Genomic DNA, 21,375 nt, shown 5'->3' on the forward strand with positions numbered 1-21,375 from the left:
CCCCCCACCCCCAAATCTATGCTCCAGTCAACCGAAGGGTTGGCCTCATCAGAGTTGATTAGGGCAAAACTATTAGCGCCCATGTCTTAAATGTACCATTCCTGTTAATACGCCCCAGAATGATACTAGCCTTTTTTGCAACTGCATCGCCTTATTGACTCACATTCATCCACCATACCCTGAGATCTGTTTCAGCAGTACTACCTAGCAAAGTACTCCCCATTTTATAGTTCTGCATTCAATTTCTCCTTCCTAAATCAACTACTTTGCATTTGTCTTTATTAAATTTCATCTTGTTGAATTACACCAGTTCTCCACTTTGTTCAGGAAGTTTTGAATTCTTATCGTGTTCTCCAAAGGTATTACAAAACCAACCCCATTTAGTGGCATTTGCACTTTTTATAAGCAGGCGCTCTTCTCCTCGCCATTATCCAAGTCATTTATGAAAAGTATTGACTAGAACTCAATCTACAACTGACTCCTGGGGGCCCCACTAAATACACTCACCCAGTTTCACAGTGCTCCAATGAAAATGACTCTGAATATAGTCTTTCAACCAGTTGTGCATTCACCCTTATGAGAATGCAATGTACAACTGTATCAAAAGCAAATCTATAATCAAGACATATCACAACAGCTTCTGCCATTCACTCAGACAATGGAAAACCTCACTGATTTTTCAAGAACAAATCCTGCCAAACCCACCTGGCTATTGCTAATTATCCTAATATCCTCCAGGTGCTTACACATATTGTTTAATAATTTGTTGTAATATTTTCATGTGTCACAGTTAGGCTCCGATTTGTTCCCCTTTATGAAGATGGGTTTGCCTTTCCCCAGTCCTGTGCAAGCTTGCACTTTCCAGGGCTAGAGTTACACTAGCAAGTTTTGCCAGCAAAACCCTGGTTTTGTCAAAAACACTCGTGAAGTGTGCACACACAAAATGCATTTTGTCTACAGCAGGCATGTCCAACCCGCGGCCCTGGATAGCTAGTAATGCGGCCCCACAAGATCGTAAACTTTTAACATTATTATGTGATTTATATACATTAACTATATTATATAGTTTATATGCGGCCCAAGACAATTCCTCTTCACTCAATGCGGCCCAGGCAAGCCAAAAGGTTGGACACCCATGGTCTACAGTATCTGGACAAAACAGTGTTTTTGTTAGCACCATTCGGCCTCAAAGGTTTGAGGCATAATGCTGCTGTCAACAGATTCTGTCAACAAAAAGCCTGCATGGCCTCTCTGGGGGGACCCTCCTCTCGGCAGACAGAGCATCCACAAGAATGAGCAGCCCTGTCTGCTGTGCTTCTGGATGCCAATTGTGTTGAGGGAGAAGCCAGGTAAGTGGCTGCTTTGTCAACAGAGAGGAGTGCTCTCCTGAGTGGCTTTTGTGTGTAGCTGCACAATGTCAACAGAATTTTTTCAGGAAAATTCTCCCGACAGTGACTTCTATCATGAGAACATAAGAACATAAGAATGGCCATACTGGGTCAGACCAAAGGTCCATCCAGCCCAGCATCCCATCTGCCGACGGTGGCCAATGCCAGGATCCGCAGAGAAGGAGAACAGAAGACAATGATCAAGTGATTTATCTCCTGCCATCCATCTCCTGCCCTTGTTCTGAAGGCTAGGGCACCATACTTTATCCCTGGCTAATAGCCATTTATGGACCTAACCTGCAAAAATTTATCAAGCTCTTTTTTAAACCCTAATAGAGTCCTGGCCTTCACAGCCTCCTCGGGCAAGGAGTTCCACAGGTTGACTGTGCGCTGTGTGAAGAAAAATTTCCTTTTATTAGTTTTGAACCTACTACCCATCAATTTCATTTGGTGTCCCCTAGTTCTTGTATTATGGGAAAAGGTAAATCATTTTTCTATATTCACTTTCTCCACACCATTCATGATTTTATATACCTCTATCATATCGCCCCCCAATCGCCTCTTTTCCAAACTGAAAAGTCCCAGTCTCTCTAGCCTCTCCCCATATGGGACCCGTTCCAAGCCCCTAATCATCTTAGTTGCCCTTTTCTGAACCTTTTCTAATGCCAATATATCTTTTTTGAGGTGAGGAGACCACATCTGCACGCAGTACTCAACATGTGGGCGTACCATAGTTTTATATAGGGGAAGTATGATATCTTTTGTCTTATTATCAATCCCTTTTTTAATAATTCCTAACATCCTATTTGCCTTACTAACTGCCGCTGCACACTGCGTGGATGTCTTCAGAGAACTATCCACTATAACTCCAAGATCCCTTTCCTGATCTGTCGTAGCTAAATTTGACCCCATCATGTAGTACGTGTAATTTGGGTTATTTTTTCCAACATGCATTGCCTTACACTTACCCACATTAAATTTCATTTGCCATTTTGCTGCCCAATCACTCAGTTTGCTGAGATCTTTTTGTAGTTCTTCACAATCTGTTTTGGTTTTGACTGTCCTGAACAACTTGGTGTCATCTGCAAACTTTGCCACCTCACTGCTTACCTCATTTTCTAGATCATTGATGAACAAGTTGAACAGGATCGGTCCCAGGACTGACCCCTGGGGAACACCACTAGTTACCCTCCTCCATTGTGAAAATTTACCATTTATTCCCACCCTTTGTTTTCTGTCTTTTAACCAATTCCCGATCCATGAAAGGATCTTTCCTCCTATCCCATGACCACCTAATTTACATAAAAGCCTTTGGTGTGGGACCGTGTCAAAGGCTTTCTGGAAATCTAGGTATATTATGTCCACTGGGTGCCCCTTGTCCGCATGTTTATTAACCCCTTCAAAGAATTCTAATAGATTAGTTAGACACGACTTCCCTCTGCAGAAACCATGCTGACTTTTGCCCAACAATTCATGCTCTTCTACGCGCCTTGCAATTTTATTCTTTACTAGTGTTTCTACTAATTTGCCTGGTACTGATGTTAAACTTATCAACAGAGCACTGCACTATAACCATTATTGCTATGTTTCCTTCATATTATAGTTTGCAAATTGTAGTTGTGCCTCTAATACTGTCTTCCTGAGAAACTGCCAATTCTCCTGAACTCGTTTTTCCCTTAGATTTTCTTCCAATGAGACTTTATCTACCAGTTCTCTGAATTTGTTTTACTCTGACTTTTTAAAAATCTGTTGTCCTTAGTCTCCTGCTCCAACTCCTTCCTTGTCTGGGAGTTATGAAATCCATCATTTCATGATCACTTTCACTCAAATTGCTTTCCGTCTTCAGATTCCTTAATGACATTTGTTAATGTCTATATTGTGCTTAGAGTCACCGTGGATAGTTTTTTTTTGAAAACATCTGCTCAGTGTGCAGCAGCAGTTAAGAGGATAACAGAATGTTAGGAACCATTAGGAAAGAGAGAAACAATATGACAGGAAAATATCATAATGCCACTACAATCTAAATCTAATCTAAAATCACAGTATGCCCATGCCTTGAATATTGTGCACCTTTCTGGCAGCCCCATCTCAAAAAAAGATATTAGAATTAGAAAAGCTACCAAGAAGGGCAACAAGTTATTAGAGGTATAGAACAGCTTCCTTAGAAGGGGAGATTAAAAGGGCTGGGACTAGTCAGCTTAGAAAACAGGTGACTGGGGTAATACGATCGAGTGCTATCAGTTTGTGAATTACGTGGTGAAAGTGAAAAAGGAAGTGGTAATTATCCCTTCACATAATAGAAGAACTGTTGGTCAAAGGAATTCATATGCTGCAAGTTAAAAATAAATATATTTTTATTCTCACAGCCAGTGGAGCTTGTGGCCAAGAGATGCTGTAAAGGCCAAAGGTGTACCTAGGTTCAAAAAAGATCTAGGTAAATTTGTGGAGGATAGAGCCAGAAATGATTATTTACAAAGGTAATTATGGATACCCCTTCATATTCAGGGTGTCCCTAAACTTCTGACTTCCAGAAGCTTGAACTAGATGACAAGGGATGGATCACTTCATAAATTGTCCCCTTCTGTTCATTGCACCTGAAACATCAGTCAGAAGACAGGATACAGAGCTTGATGGATTGTGTGTGGCCATTCTTATGCGAAATGCCGAGTATTATTTTTAGCTTCCAACCTTTACCATACACAGATCCATAGTCTGTCTCCCATACTCAGGTTAAAAATAGGATCTGGCCCACAGATATTGAAATGATCTAAGATATTTTTATATTACAGTGGAATACTACAATTTTTATGTTAGTGGAGCCACTTCATTCTTCACTACTTTCTTATCTCTTTTGAAGTATACCAGCTGGTCCTAGTGATCAGTTACAATTGATGAATATTAAAGTAGGTGTTGGAGGCCCCACACCACAAAAGGTAAAATGGCAGTTTATTCTATCATCTCTGTTTTTGGTACCAGTCTCTCTGATTGGGCTTTGAGTTTATTATATGCAGCATGCATCTTTGGCTATGTCTACACTAGCCCCAAACATCGAAATGGCCATGTAAATGGCCATTTCAAAGTTTACTAATGAAGTACTGAAATACATATTCAGCGCCTCATTAGCTTGCGGGCAGCCGCAGCACTTCGAAATTGACGTGGCTCACCGCCACGTGGCTCGTCCTGACTGGGCTCCTTTTCGAAAGGACCCCGCCTACTTCAAAGTCCCCTTATTCCTGTGAGCGGATGGGAATAAGAGGACTTTGAAATTGACGCGGCTCGCCGCCGTGCAGCTCGTCCCAACGGGGCTCCTTTTTGAAAGGACCCCGCCTACTTCGAAGTGCCACAGCCCTCCCGCATGCTAATGAGGCGCTGAATACGTATTTCAGCACTTCATTAGTAAACTTCAAAATGGCCATTTACATGGCCATTTCGAAGTTTGGGGCTAGTGTAGACACGGCCTTTGAGGCACACTCAAACCAGACAGCTTATTAGTAAGTTTACAAATTATATTACATTTTCTCTCAGATTGTTAAGTTACAGAGTTTCCTTGCAGGCAGCCACTGTTAAGGGGTTGTACAATTCTGGCAGCAGAAGTATTTTTGCGATCAACTCTATGATGAAGTCTCTTTCCCAACAATTTGGGACCAGATGCTGCTACTTTTATTCACAGAGGCCACTTCTACACATGCACAATGTTTCAGAAGAGGGTTATCTTCTTCCGGAAGATCAGTGGAGTGTCTAACATGCAAGGGGCTCTTCTGGAGTCCTTCCAGAAGAAGGCGCCTCATTTTCCAGATTCTGTACTTCGCTGCAAAACCAGGAAGAGCACCTTCTTCCAGAAGAAAGCATGTGTAGACGCTCACAGACAGCTTCTTCCAGAAGAAGCTGTCCACCATGGTGGCAGCCCACCAGAGAGCAGAGACACTCCAGGCAACCCCTGCAGGGCTCTATGTTCTCTCGGTCCTTGCACTTTTAAAGCTGCAAGGACCCAGACACCCCATAGCAGGAAGCTGAGAGTGTGGTAGCAGGCAGCCCATGCAGGATTGCCAGCCACACACTGGCAAGGCCCTGCTGCAGGCACCAAGCCCCACGAGCCAGATGCCCGGCAGGCCAGCACCCCATGCCCCCCCAGGACAGCCCCAGGAACCTGGCCAAGGGCAGCCAGGACCCCAACCAGGCTCCCAAATGGAGGCCCCCCTCCTGTTTAGAGCCAGAGCTCCAGCACTTCCTGTGGCTCTGGCGTGATAAGGAGGTTCTCTGGGACACCAGTGGGCACTGGAGGAATGCCTTCACATTCACGCACCTTGCCCAGGGCCTGGCTGCCCAAGGCCACCCCTCCCAGACCCCCAAGCAGGTCCGATATAAAGTGAAGGAGCTATGCCAAGGATACATACGGGCCCAAGACAGCGCCCGCAGGTCCAGCCATACCCCAGGCAGCTGCCTCTTCTACCGGGAGCTGCAGGACCTCCTGGCAGTGGATGATGTCTCACCACTCTGGGTCACTGTGGAGATGGCCACACCGGAGGGGGAGGAGGGCCCTGCCACCATGGACGTCCCATCTGGTGAGGAGCTCTCTGATGGCTCCCTTGTCACTGAGCTGCCTTCCACCACCAGCACCCAGGCCACCTCCAGTCAGGAATTACTCAACCTGTTTGAGGCCACTTCATGTAAGTGCATGCCACAGCACATCCCTGGGAGGGGTGGAGCACATCTGGGCCCCAATGCAATACCCTGGTCCCAGATGGCTCATTTCAGAATGGGACACGGGGCTATGGCCATGCGTGTTGGCAATATCCAGCACCCTCTCCCATGGAGAGCCCCCTGAGTCCTATTTGATTGACTGCTTAGCGTTGTAGTGGTCCCATTGACTTGCCCAAAATTATATATTTAAAGATTTCTTATTATTTGTATATATCTTTGGCTATTCTTCAACTTTCCTCCTATATTTTGTAGGACACAATGCACCATGCAAAACTAAATAGAATTTTTGTGTTTGTAGGGACTGCAGGACTGGGTCCTCTGTATTTTCCATATCATACTTGCTAATGCTTATTTTCCTACCAGACTCCCTTAGACTGGGCTGGATTACCATGGAGGTGTGGATTTTTTTTTTTTTTTTGTCTCAGCATATTCATGTCCCACTTAACCATATAATTTGGCATTCTCACCTTTGGTTTTCTTCTTGAGACTATAATGAGGTATTCATTAAGAAACCTCCATGCTGATTCTATGGCTTTTTAATCTTTAACTTTTTTGCCTCTAACATCTTTCACTTCTTTAACGTCTCCTTTCTTGAAGCATAATGTCTTATGATGTTGTCCCTGCTGTGAAGTTGTCTGTCTTAATTACAGAAGAGTCAAAGTAAGTCAGTGGTTTAGCCATCCTGTTATTGAGGACTAAATCAAAACAACACATTGAAAACACATATCTCTGAGTTTACAAGAGAATAAGCTGTTCTGTTTTTGTGGGGAACATAAGCAGCTATTTTGTGCATCTGAACACAAACAGTTTTTACTTTCAGACTTTAAAAGTAAGACAAATAATATTTTTTCAGTTTGAAGCCTTAAAACATTTCAGCACAAAGGACTATTTCTCTCAAAAATCTTGGATTATATTTGAATTCCTGACAGTTCTTTTACTGTAATGTGAAAAATGTGATGCCATAATTTGTATGTGAGTTGGATTTGTAAACATGCCTGTTATCAGAAGACATAATGCTGGCACACGTGTGTGAAAATATTGTGTTCACATGGGTAAATATTTTTATAAACGAATGCTGGCATACATTCTTAAAGTAAAAGCTTCTGTCGGTAACTTGAATCCACTAGTACCAAATGGGAATATTCGAATATACTATACCAAATCAATGTCAGTAAATCCTATATCTAGTAGATGGGAGAAACTTTTTCTTAAGGAGGATGTGTAATTTCCACTATTTTTTACCGATGAGTTGGTTATACAGACTTTTTACACTGGCTAAAAAGTGGGGACAGTGTTTGGATTCAGTACGCCAACAAAGAGTTAGTTTCTCTTCCCAGTTTGGGGGAGGGGCAGGGTAGTTTGGTTTTATTTTGGTGAGGTTGCAAATGAAGATGCGATATGAGCTGTAATATCTTTATCTGAAAATTTTCAGTGAAAAATCTAATTATCCTGGAACCATCAAATTATGCTGGTCCTAGTAACACCTTAGTTTCAAGAATAAAAGACTCCCTCCCTCCTTGTAGGACAGGTTGTATTTTAAGGCAACAGGGCTCTATCATTGAAACACTGCTCATGTCTGGTGAGGTCTGAGAAAGCTACGTGGAAAGGTCGCTTTGCAAAGGGTTAACTTTGTGGAAGTCCCACTCCCGGATACCAGGAAAGAGCAATAGAAAGAAGAATTCAGGTGGAGATTCTCAAAGGTGAGTATGTTGGTCAAGTGCCACATCTTCGAAAGTCTCTCCCTAAAAGATGAGGCTCCAGCTGCACGACACTCCCCTTTCAGGGGAGGAATGCAAAGGAGGGAGATCAAAAATGCAAATGAAGTACTGATTTACAAGTCTCATGCTTCATTTGCATAATCTCACACAATTGCATTTCCATAAGAAACTTCTCCAGAAACAAAAGTGTTGTAGATGGGGTTCCCTCAGGGGAAAAAAAATGTTTTTGAAAGAACCCTTATTCCTGGGGGGGGGAAAAAAGAGGTTTCAGAGTGAAAAAGAGGTTTCAGGGTGAAAAAGAGGTTTCAGGGGTGCTTTCAAAAAAGTTTTTGTTTTTTTGTCCCCCTCCCCTTCAAAAAAAACTCTCTTCTGGTAACACAATCCAAAGAGATTATTCAAATAAAGCACAGGATTTGTAAATCAGCACTTCATTTGCATTTTTGATTTCCCTCATTTGCATTCCTCCTCCGAAAAGGGAATGTCATATAGATGCAGCTTGAGGCTCTGCACACAAAATGTAAGCACTGGTGACCTTACAGGAAGGAACTAAAGCCTACTTTGTGGCTGCTATGCTGTCAAATGCTGATGTGCCTCTATCTAGAGAGGCCTAATTGTTCTCCATTTGCTGTACAATGCAGAAGGGGCTATTTTATTCTATTCAGGTTCTTGCATTATCCCCATCACCAGAGTACATAAGTAAATTCTAACAATCCATTAAGTAATGTGACTAACATCTGCCATTGGAGGTTCATCTCCCTCCCACCCTCTTCCCAGGGGTGAAAAGTGTGTGTGTGGTGCAGTGCATGCTGCTTGATTATATGTACACTATGCTGTTTGTCTTTTATTAGCAGAGTCAAAGTTGCACATCTGTTCATGGACTGGGAAAGAAAGGTGGAGAGATTTGAGAGTCTGAGCACCTGTAGGAGTTCACTCCAGTCTGGGACTAGCCCCATAGGGCTCTGTTTCCTGGACAGATAAGAGAACAACAAGAAGTCCTGTGGCACCTTATAGACTAACAGATATTTTGGAGCATAATGGAGCATAAGCTGTCATGGGCAAAGACCAAAATATCTGTTAGTCTATAAGGTGCCACAGGACTTCTTGTTGTTCTCGAAGATACAGACTAACGGCTACCTCTCTGATACTTGGATAGATAAGGTTATCCTAGCTGTGAACAGCTCCATTGTGCCTAAGGCACAATTGTCAGCCACAATCCTAATCCCAGAGTTGTAGTCAAATTTGTAGGTAGTCAGGGCCTAGGGTCTCCATGGTAAAGACCAAGTCCTTAAACTTGGTTTTACATTTCATCAGAGGTCAACATGAAAGAGCAGAGAACAGTTGTAATGTGCTTATGGTAACCCCTGTTGTTTACAAGACATCATATGCAGATGGTGTGAGATCTGGTACTACCTTCTGTCTCAGAGTGGGAAAAATATGCAGCTGCAAGGAAGAAGGCAGCATGGGCTCTGAATAAGCCAAGTTAGCAGAGAGGGGAGTGGAGGGGAGGAAAGGCAAAAGCAAAAATCTGACAACCAGTGGAAGAAGTGCCTGCAGTCTTTGCCCACACAATTTTGAGCTCTTCAGGGTTTCCCAGGTACATCCCCTTCTTTCTTCATGCTCAGCAAGTCTCCCCTAGTGAAGTAAGAGTGCCCCAGAAAATTTGGGGGCCAGCTTATATCACATACACTATTTCCATAATTGTGAATTTCATTAATTCACTGGAGTTACTGCTGATTTATAATATATAGATAAGATCCTACACACTGAGCTGGGATTTGCACACACACACACACACACACACAACGCCCCCCCCCCAATACCTGCTCCAGCTCCTGCAGGGGCTGTTGTCATCCTTGGACACACAAGTAGCTCTCAGATATTTTCCTCCATCGCTGATTCAGGTGAACCTCTCCCAAGCAAGAGACAGGAGACTCTATAATTGTCTTTATAAAGTTCACTTGTCTTCTAAATCATTTCCCTACAAATATTTCTACAAGAGCAGCAGTGCTTGTCTATGGAATAGGAATCTTTGACTGTCACAGGCAGAAAAAGTTGTTAAACAAGTCAATTTAAACTTCTTAACTGAAGTTAATAAAAACAAAAACATAGATGATTTGCACACTCTGTGTAATGGCATGAGGCCCTTTTTGTATATTTGAAGTCTCTTCCATCCTGAAGCATCAGAATTATTTATGACCAAAGAAAATCCAACAGATATTGATACCATTGGGCTCAATTTTGCGATCCCTAATTTATTTGAGGAGCCATTACTCACACAATAAGTCCTTTGGATTTCAATGCAGATAAAGACTATTTGGTGGATTGGGGGCCATGGGATTCCTTGCATCACAGTTGTGATCTTCAATAAACTGAAAGCAAAAGTGCAAATGGGGGGTGGCAGAATCAAAGGATGAAAGATTTCAAACTCACAAAAGAGAGTTAAGGAGTACTTTGAGATTCTTCATCTTGGAACAGTTCCTACTCTTATATGAAAATACCTTTGTACAAACTCTGAATTTTCAACGTTTGAAACATCTGCCTGATAGATGGTTTTGTCTCTCCATCATCTTGTCTTTGATGAATAAAAAGGCTGTCAGAAAAGAGAATTCTTTACAACAGATGCTGTTTTGGGGTTCTTGTGCCTCAGATGCTTTTATCCTAGGGCGCTGACCCTTTGCCAACCACACTGACTAGGAGAGTGCCTATTCCCTGCCTTTTCTCCACATTGTATACTTGGGTTCCATCTGTACTACCAGATAAATTTGATTTTATTAAATTTCATTTTTATAACACTGAATTTTATAAATTCAATTGAGTAGCCTCACTTCCCACAAAGTCAAGTTAGTGCTACCACACTAGAGCTGCGTCTACACGTGCACGCTACTTCGAAGTAGCGGCAGCAACTTCGAAATAGCGCCCGTTGCGTCTACACGCATCGGGCGCTATTTCGAAGTTAACTTCGACGTTAGGCGGCGAGACGTCGAAGTCGCTAACCTCATGAGGAGATAGGAATAGCGCCCTACTTCGACGTTCAACATCGAAGTAGGGACCGTGTAGACGATCCGCGTCCCGCAACGTCGAAATTGCTGGGTCCTCCATGGCGGCCATCAGCTGGGGGGTTGAGAGATGCTCTCTCTCCAGCCCCTGCGGGGCTCTATGGTCACCGTGGGCAGCAGCCCTTAGCCCAGGGCTTCTGGCTGCTTCTGCGGCAGCTGGGGATCTATGCTGCAGGCACAGGGTCTGCAACCAGTTGTCAGCTCTGTGTATCTTGTGTTGTTTAGTGCAACTGTGTCTGGGAGGGGCCCTTTAAGGGAGCGGCTTGCTGTTGAGTCCACCCTGTGACCCTGTCTGCAGCTGTGCCTGGCATCCCTATTTCGATGTGTGCTACTTTGATGTGTAGACGTTCCCTCGCTGCGCCTATTTCGATGTTGGGCTGAGCAACGTCGAAGTTGAACATCGACGTTGCTGGCCCTGGAGGACGTGTAGACGTTATTCATCGAAATAGACTATTTCGATGTCGCAACATCGAAATAAGCTATTTCGATGTTGGCTGCACGTGTAGACGTAGCCTAGAATAGCCAAACATCGACTGTGGCAGCAGTGTATTGTGGGAGCCTATCCCACAGTTCCCTCAGCCCTGCATTCTGTGCCCTCTCCGTGGGCCCTGCTGCACCCCCACCACTGGCAGCACTCACTGTGGTGCCTGGTTCCTGGGTCCCCACAACTTGGGAGAGCTGGTATACTGACCAGTGCTACTATGCCTAGCTCACGGGAGCCAGGCACCGCAGGGAGCCAGGTGCTGTGCTGACCAGTTTCCCAGTTGCCATGAGTGGCAGGGAGTCAGGTGCAGCAATGCTGTCAGTTTCCCGGCTCCCCACCACTTGCAGGAGCTGGGAAACTGACCAGACCTGCTGTGTTGGTCAGTTTCCCTGCTCCCGCAAGTGGCGGGAAGCCGGGAGCCAGGTGCAACAGTGCCAGTAAGCCTCTGGAGGCTAATGAATTCAATTCAAAGATACGGTGCTTCCACACTAACCTTCATTCAAACTGTTAAATTCAAACTTGATGCTATACCCACCCTGTTCCAATGATATTATATCAATATTAGTCCTCCCTAAATCGAGCTAATGGTATTTACACGAAGACAGTCACTGGTATAACCAAGCTAGCTGCCTTAAATTCGAATTTATCTTGTAGTGTAGACATAGCCTTAGTATGGCCAGTCACAAGAATTCAAGTTTTGAGTCACAGATGCCACAAAATCATCACCAGTTTTCTCATCAAACAGAGGTAAATAGCAGGCTTCCCAAAGGCTCTGCACTGGAATCTGTGCTGTTCAACATATTCTGAAAAAGCTGTAAATGGTGAGGTGGTGAAGTTTACAGATAATATGAAATTAATGAAGAATTTAAGTCCAAAGCTCACTGTGAAGAGTTACAAAGAGCCCTCATAAAACAGAGTAACTCGGCAACAACAGGACAGAAGAAATTCAGTGATGATAAATGCAAAGTAATGTATATTGGAAAATATAATTCCAGCTACACATACAAAATGATGGGCTTTCAGTTATCTGTCACCACTCAAGAAAGAGTCATAATGGATAGTTCTCTGAAAACATCTGCCCAATGCATAGCAGCCGTTTAAAAACTTAAGGCTACGGTTACACTACAGCTCTCTGTCGACAGAAGTCACTGTCAGAAGAGGATTCCTGACAAAACATCTGTTGATGGAGTATGGTCACACACAAAAGCCAATCAGGAGCGTGCTCTGCTCTGTCAATAGAGCAGCTGGACTGCCTGACTGCTCTCATGAGAAAACGCATTCAGAAGCACAGCAGACAGGCTGTAGATGCTCGGTCTGTCAAGAGAGGCCCCCTGGGGATGTTTACACATTTGTTTTGTTGACAGAAACATGTCGACAAAGGTGTTATGCCTCATAGCGGAGAGACAGAACCCTATCGGGGAAAGTGCTCGGTTTTGTCGATATGCTGTTGACAAAAAGTAATTTGTGTGTAAACATCCAACATGTTTTGTCAACAAAACTCTAGTGTAACTGTAGCCCTACAGACTAACTATTAGGACAGGGATAGCTAATGACAGAAAATGTCAAATAATGCAGCTATTTAAATCAATGGTATTCCCATCTCTTAAAAACAGCATGCAGTTCTGGTTGCCCCACCTTAGGAAAGATATATTAAAATTGCAAAAGGTACAGACAGGAACAACACAAATGATTAGGGGTAGGTTACAGCTTCTGTATGAGACGAGGTTATAAAAACCAGGCCTGGTCAGTTGAGAAAAGGAACAACCGAGGTGGTTATGACAGATGTGTATAAAATAATGAATGTCATGGAGAAAGTGAATAAGGAAGTGTTATTCATCCATTCACATAACACAAGAACCAAGGATCACACAATGAAATTAATAGGCAGCAGATTTAAAACAAATATAAGGCAGTATTTTGTTCACGTAACAGCATTAACTTGTGGAACATGTTGCCAGGCGATGCTGTGAAGGCCATAAATCCAACTGATTTCACAAAACAATTAAATAAATACATGCGGCTAGTCATTGATAGACACGGAAGGGGGCGGGGATTGTGATTGGTCTTCCTTTCTGACCATATTTAAAATGACTCCTGGCTTGCTGAGTGTCAATTTTGGCATATAAATTCTATATCCACTTTACTGTACCCTTTGTCCTCTCTGTTTTAGGTACTTATATGGTCTTCCTCACCATAGCACATCTGGGTGCCTCCCAAGTATATAAAAATAGAAATAACAATAATAATTTCTCCCCGTCCTGGCTGTAGGATAAATAGCTTAAGTAGTTTAGTGTTTGTGTAACTTCTTGAAGGAAAGCTAAATCACAAGAATAGGTTGTGTATGTTGTTCTCAAGGTAGTTACTTCCAAGGCCATCCTTATTTCTTGCAGCGGTGAATTCCATATTGTACCATCCGCTCTATGAAAGTTCTGCTTTTCGTCCTCCTTTCCTCAGTGGGCAACAATGAAATGGAATGGAATGTAGCTCTCAGAGCAGTATCTCAGGAAGGGAGACCCAGTCCTGCGCGGGGCTTTGAATGTTAGGTCAGAGACTGTCGTCTAGACTCTCTCTATTGATGGGAGAGCCAATACAAGTGAAGACCTGTGCTGACAAGTCACTGTTTTGTAACAGCCTCTTGAGCTCTATCAAAGCAAAGAATTCATTTCTAAACATTGTTGTCAATTCCATGGGTGCTCCCGCCCTGAACCACTGACAGGGAAAAATCAGTGAGTTCTCAGCACCCAGCAGCTGCCAGCTGCCCCCCAATACAGCCAAGAGTGACCTTGAGTGGGTTACTGCAGATTATGTGGCACTGGGAAGAAGGGTCAAAGAATTTGGAGCGCAAGTGGTGTTCTCGTCCATCCTTCCTGTCGAAGGGAAAGGGCTAGGTAGGGACCATCGAATTGAGGAAGTAAATGCATGGTTACGCAGGTGGTGTCGGAGAGAGGGCTTTGGATTCTTCAATCATGTGACGCTGTTCGGGGCACAAGGATTATTGGGAAGAGATGGGGTCCACCTAACCAAGAGAGGAAGGAGAATTTTTGCAAATAGGTTTGGAAACTTAGTGAGGAGAGCTTTAAACTAGGATTGCTGGGGGAAGGTGACTGAAACCCTGTGGCTAGAAAGGAACGTGGAGGCCGGGAAGAAACGCAAAGAGGAATGTACAACAAAAGTGGACCCTTGGTTCGAGTAGTGAGAGCGGGGCGACTGACTGGTTATCTAAGGTGTTTGTACATCAATGCCAGAAGCATGGGTAACAAGCAGGAGGAATTAGAAGCCCTGGCTCAGTCCAAGAACTATGACTTGATTGGAATAACAGAGACTTGGTGGGATGACTCGCATGACTGGAGCGCTGCCATGAAAGGGTATAAAATGTTCAGGAAGAACACACAAGGGAGAAAAGGAGGAGGAGTTGCACTGTATGTAAGAAAGCACTATGATTGCTTGGAACTCCAGTACATAGAGGGAGAAAAGCCTGTTGAGAATCTATGGGTCAAGCTTAGTGGTGTAGGCAGCACTGGAGATGTGGTGGTTGGTGTCTGCTACAGGCTGGCAAATCAGGATGATGAGGTAGATGAGACTTTTTTTGGACAACAGAGAAGTTTCCAGATCACGGGCTCTTGTTATCGTGGGGGACTTCAATTACCCTGACATCTGTTGGGAGACCAATACAGCGGTACACAAGCAGTCCAGGAAATTTCTGGAGAACGTTGGGGATCACTTCTTGGTACAAGTGCTGAAGGACCTGACCAGAGGTCGTGCATGGTTCAACCTGCTGCTTACAAACAGGGAGGAACTAATAGGGAAGGTAGAAGTGGGGTACAGCCTGGGAAGTTGTGATCATGAGATGATAGACTTCAGGATCCTGACCAAAGGAAGGAAAGAGAGCAGCAAATTACACACCTTGGACTTCAGAAGAGCAGACTTTGACTCCTTCAGGAGCCTGATGGGCAGAATCCCCTGGGATGCTACCATGAAGGGAAAAGGAGTCCAGGAAAACTGGCAGTATTTTAAGGAAGCCCTGTTGAAGGCGCAGAAAGAAACTGTCCCGATGTGCGGCAAGAGAAGTAAACATGGTAAGAGACCAGACTGGCTTAATGGAGAAATCCTTGGAAAACTTAGGCACAAAAAGGGGTATAAACGTACAGCTCAAGAATGTAGGGGAGTTATCAGGAAGGCAAAAGCACAACTGGAATTGGGACTCACAAGGAATGTGAAGGATAACAAGAAAAGTTTCTACAGGCATGTTACCAAGAAGAAGGTGATCAGAGAGGGTGTGAGGCCCCTACTGGATGAGGGAGGTAACCCAGTGACAGATGATGTAGGGAAAGCTGAAGTACTTAATGCTTTCTTTTCCTCTGTCTTCACGGACAAAAACGGCTCCCGGACTAATGCGATAAGTAATGCATTGTGGGATGAAGGTGGACAGCCTTTGGTGGGGAAAGAACAGGTTAGGAGCTATCTAAAAAAGCTAAATGTACATGAATCGATGGGCCCGGACCTAATTCATCCTAGGGTTCTGAGGGACTTGGTGTATGCTGTTGACGAGCCCTTGGCTGTTATCTTTGAAAAGTCGTGGAGATCGGGAGAGATCCCAGATGATTGGAAAAAAGGCAAAATGTAGTGCCCATCTTTAAGAAAGGGAAGAAGGATGATCCAGGAAACTATAGGCCGGTCAGTCTTACATCAGTCCCTGGAAAAATCATGAGGGGCTCCTGAGGGAAGTCATTTTCAGGCACTTGGAGGTGGGGAGAGTGATCAGGAATAGTCAGCATGGATTCATGAAGGGCAAGTCATGCCTGACCAATCTGATTAGTTTCTATGATGAGATAACTGGCTCTGTGGATAGGGGAAAAAAATCAATGGATGTGATTTGTCTTGACTTTAGCAAAGCTTTTGATACGGTCTCCCACAATATCGTCATCAGCAAGTTAAAGGAATGTGGATTGGATAAATGGACAATAAGATGGATAGAAAGCTGGCTAGAAGGTCGAGCCCAGCGGGTAGTGATCAATGGCTCGATGTCAGGATGGCAGTCGGTTTCTAGTGGAGTGCCCCAAGGTTCGGTTCTGGGTCCTGTTCTGTTCAACATATTTATCAGTGACCTGGATGAGAGGTTGGATTGCACCCTCATCAAGTTTGCAGATGACACTAAGCTAGGGGGAGAGGTAGATATGCTGGAGGGTAGGGACAGGGTCCAGCCAAACTTAGACAAATTGGAAGACTGGGCTGCGATGAGGTTCAATAAGGACAAGTGCAGAGTCCTGCACTTGGGCCAGAAGAATCCCATGCATTGTTACAGGCTGGGGTCTGACTGGCTCAGTAGTAGTTTTGCAGAAAAGAACCTGGGAGTTGTAGTGGACGAGAAGCTGGACATGAGTCAGCAGTGTGCCACTGTAGCCAAGAAAGCCAATGGTATATTAGGTTGCATGAAGAGGAGCATTGCTAGTAGATCCAGAGAAGTGATTATTCCTCTTTTTTCAGCTTTGGTGAGGCCACATCTGGAGTACTGTGTCCAGTTCTGGGCCCTCAATTATAGGAAGGATGTGGATACACTGTAGAGGGTCCAGTGGAGGGTGACCAAAATAATTAGGGGGCTGGAGCGTATGACTTATGAAGAAAGGTTGAGGGAATTGGGACTGTTTAGTCTGCAGAAGAGAAGACTGATGGGGGACTTGATAACAGCCTTCAGCTTACTGAAGGGAGGTTGCAAAGAGGCTGGAGAGAGGCTGTTCACAGTGGTCACAGATGGCAGAACATGGAACAGTGGTCTCAAGTTGCAGTTGGAAAGGTCCAGGTTGAACATTAGGAAAAACTTTTTCACTAGGAGGGTGGTGAAGCATTGGAATGGTCTACCCAGGGAAGTAGTGGAGTCTCCATCCCTGGAGGTGTTTAAGTCTCGCCTTGACAAAGCCCTGGCGGGGCTGATCTGATGGGTTTGGTCCTGCTTAGAGCAGGGGGCTGGACTCGATGGCTTTTGTAGGTCTCTTCCAGCTCTGTTGTTCTATGATTCCCTGCAGCTCCTGTCCACTAGCACATCCAGGCCACTACAAACACTGATTCCACACAATGGAGGAGGCACCCCAGGGGTGGAGAAGGCATAGGGTCAGGGCACGTTTGGGGAGAGAAGATGGAACTGGATGGGAAGAGATGGTGCAGGGATGGAGTAGAGGCAGAGTGAGGGTTTCGGGGAACAGGGTGGAGCAGAGGAATGAGCATTCCTAGACTATATCTACACTAGAGGGTTTTGTCAATGCCACTGGCGTTTTGCCAACAAAACTGGGGAATGTCCAGATTCCCAAGGCATTCTGCAAATCGACAGAACATGACACTTTTGTTGACAGCGTTCTGCCATTCCACCATGAGGCAGAATGCCTCTGTTGACAGTAAGCTGGTCTGGTCATTCCAGGGCACCTTCTGTCAACAGACAGGGCTTCTGGGACACTGGGCAGCCTGGTCTACTGTGCTTCTGGTTGGTCATTTTGTCAACAGAGCAACTGGGCAGTGTGGCTGCTCTCTGTCAACAGAGCAGATCGCTCTTGCAATCCACTTGGCAATTTGGCCGTAATCTGTCGACAGTTTTGTCTGAAGATGTCTTCCAACAAAAACTTCTGTTGAGAAATTGCTGTAATCTAGACATAGCCCTAGGGTCCAGAGGAAGCTAACACCCACATTTCTAGATCCAACTTACAAGAATCGAGCCTGGAGGTCAGGGACCTTGTCGAGACTGATGGCTATGGACTTACCCTCCAATTAATGAAACTAAGGATAAGTATATGTCAAGCCCCCACCTAAGACAAAAGACACTTTGGACTGTATGACTGGAGGGGGCTACAATGTGTGAGGAACGTGTGGCAGTTTGGGGGTAGGGGACAGACACATAAATGCTTCCCAGGCAAGCTCTCAGGGCTGGAGTGAGGGAATGGGGGGTTCAGGGCAGCCATGAGCAGAGGATGGTTATGGGGAAGGAATAGGGGAGGGAAAAGCGGGTGGGAGCAAAGAGTAAATGAGCCTGCATGTTCCAACTCTGCCAGCACAGCCCAATCCCCCTGCCTCCTACCATTCTGCCCAGGCTCCGCAACATGTGCTCAGGCCCTCTACCACATCCACAGATTCACTTAGGGTGGGAGCTCTTTGGGCTAGGGCCTGTCTTGGTTGTTACAGTAGTTCAGTAGTCACATAATACAAGTTATGTGTAGAGGCTGAGCCTTTGAAATCTGGTGTTCAGGGTAGGATTAGTGACCCAGTGCATGGAGAGGGAGGGTCATTTGAGCTAGGGGCTGCAGAGATGTCACTCTGAAAAAATAGCCCATTTTTAAAAGTTTAGGGAGGAGGGGTTTGCACAGGGCTACAGATGCTATTAATGTCATGCAGGAGAAATGCATTCAGATTCCGATTTTTACCCAAGGGCATGCATGGCACCCACTGCTTTTAGGGGGACCCAGATCGAGCATTGCATTTAAGAACATGTCTTTACACCAGTAAAGGGAAGAACATGCAGGTCGAACTGGGGGTGAAAGGGCGTCAATTGTACTGAGCTCCATAGGCCCCAAAACTTCTGTAAAATCTAAATAAATAAAGTGCAATGGGCGGGAGTGGAACCCCATTGAATATGATGTACCTGGGATGCAAATTTCATTCACTGAGCCTGAAATCATGAGAAGGTTTTTGTGCAGCCACTTTGTTTGCCTGGGCAATTACAGAGCCTGTATCAGTGCCATTACCCTGGTGAACACCTCAACCTTGGCACACCTTTGTATGCCAGGGCAAGAAAGCGTTAGTAACTCATGTTGCTTGCCACAAGTTGTCTCTGTTAGAACAGGTTTTTGCTTTATGGGAATGCTTACAGTGAGCACAGCAGAAGAGTCACCACGTGGTCTAACCCACATGTTTTATGTATCAGTGGAGGAGGAAACAGAGAGGTAGGGAGATGAGGACAAGGGATCAAGAGAGGGGTTACAGCTGTGGAGAGGGTGGGCAAGGAGGATGGGTAGTAGGTAAACCTTCAAGTGTTTGTTTGAGGAAAATCTGTTTGTTTTTAAACACAGGGCCTGAAGAGGGAGCAAAGAGCAAGTGACGACTTGCTGGTCTCAGGACAAATAAATGTAGCATTTGCAAAGATAAATAGGGTCAAGATTTGGAACTGACCATGCAGGTACCTCGACTGCTTAGGGGTAAAAAATGTTTGCTGCTATGATTGCCAACATGTGGCTTCTGGGTATTTCCTGTTCCCCAAGGTTGCAGAAGTTTGAGAGGGAGGAAGGAGTATGCCATGACATGGGGATTGCTGATTATAGACTGTTTGTCAGTGTGGAGAGGTGGCCTGCATTGGCATCATGCTTTCCCAACTCTCCATCAGCTAACCAATGGCTTTGGAGGCTGTGATGTACAGCCAGTGAACCTGGAATGCAGTGATTCTTCAGCATTTTTTAGCTCCATCCTAAATCAGGAGAGTTTTTTCTTTTAACTCGAGTCAGAGCAAAGTCGGGGCCTTTATAAGAAAGAAGAGCACATGAAATCAGAGGTTGCCTGTTGAATCAAATCCAACTGATCTGAAAAATGTAACTTACAAAGTGAAGTACTTTTCTAAAACTGTCTGGCAAATAGGAAAATAGCACTCTTTCAGCTAACCCTTCCACAAATGTGTAGCAAATAGCATACAACAGATATTGGGATCTATAAACTATTTTAAAACAAAAACCCAGGTTAGTGTTCATGTCTGAATCCCAGCACAGTTGCACAATCCTAGGGTGGTGCAATCTATCACATATGAATAGAAATTGTGCATCAGGATTTCCCAACTTCTGGCAATAGCGCACAAAAGAGAGATGGGAAATCACAGCTCCTAGATCCAAGCAGAGTTAACTATATGCTGTTGAAGGTGAAAACACATATAGAATGTTCATAGACACAGGAAGTATTAGCACAATATTATATTATATTGGGAATATTATAACCAAACATTTCATCATTGTTCCAACTTCTGTCATTCCCACATGTGGAATTGCCAGTGTAGTTTACTCACAATCAACGTGTAGGCAATTGATATACTGTACAAGTTGTACCTCCCTCAGCTGGAACCCTCTGGACCTGAGCAGTCCCAGACCAGGGATTTTGCCAGAGGCAAGAAGGCCTGCTGTGAGCCCCCAGTCACTTCCTGTTCACCGCACAGCTGCTGGCTTTCTGGCCTGGCTGTGGATTCCTGGCCCCAACCTCCACTCTTGGCCACATACTGTCGTTTCCCAGCGCTGGCCTCTCAGCTGCCAGCTACCTAGCTGCAGCTCCTCAGCTCTGTGGCTCCCTGACCATTGCTGGGCTGCCATTCCCCGGCCTCAGCAGCGACATCACCTCCCCGGCTGATGCTGGGCTGCTACACCCCTGCCCTGGCTGCTGGGGTTCCAGCCTGACTCCCAGCAAGCCCCCACCCCAGGCCATCAGGCTCTCAGATGTTGCCAGACCAGACTGTCCCGAATTTCAGAGGTGCTACCTGTATTATTAAACATTTTTCCTTTAATAGTAACAAGATGTTTTAGTAAAGGCAAAACATTTCTGAATAAAAGTTGCTGTTAGTACATGGCCAGTCCTGCCTAATGATCCTGATTGAATGTTCTGATCTGAATAAGAGTCATGCCCTATGATTCTGACATGCTGGAAGCATAACTTTTTGAACCAAGGCAGCTCTCTCCCGCCCCATACATGCCAGGTTGGTCACTCATCGCATTCCAACATTCTTGGCTTTTAGAATGGCCAGGTCCATGCAGACAGACAGCAGTGTTGGAGAACTCCTGCAGTTCTGTTGAATATTTTTATCACTGATTTATGTCATGGCACAGAGCATATGTATTAAATTTGTGGAAGATACCAAGTTCAGATCGTTCAAGTGCTTTGAAAGATGGATTAAAATTCAAAATTATCTGAACAACCTAGAAAAATGGTCTGAAGTAAATTTGATGACAGTCAGTCTGAACAAATGCAAAAGTACTCCACTGAGGAATGAACAAATAAGTGCAGAAACAAACTGGGAAATG

At 44.7% G+C, this 21,375-nt stretch overlaps 1 protein-coding gene and 1 long non-coding RNA gene across 5 annotated transcripts in view; one reads left to right on the forward strand and one right to left on the reverse strand.

Moving 5' to 3' along the window:
* Nucleotides 1–21,375, forward strand: part of AGTR1 (angiotensin II receptor type 1) — an 84,816-nt gene that overhangs the window by 10,128 nt on the left and 53,313 nt on the right. The window lies entirely within an intron of this gene.
* Nucleotides 9,628–21,375, reverse strand: part of LOC142018314 (uncharacterized) — a 106,046-nt gene continuing 94,298 nt past the window's right edge. The window contains exon 3 of the long non-coding RNA XR_012646788.1: nt 9,628–9,716. This is a non-coding gene — a long non-coding RNA (uncharacterized LOC142018314). The remainder of the gene's footprint in view (nt 9,717–21,375) is intronic.

The sequence above is a fragment of the Carettochelys insculpta genome, chromosome 10 (genome assembly GCF_033958435.1).
Source record: "Carettochelys insculpta isolate YL-2023 chromosome 10, ASM3395843v1, whole genome shotgun sequence".
NCBI lineage: Eukaryota > Metazoa > Chordata > Testudines > Carettochelyidae > Carettochelys > Carettochelys insculpta.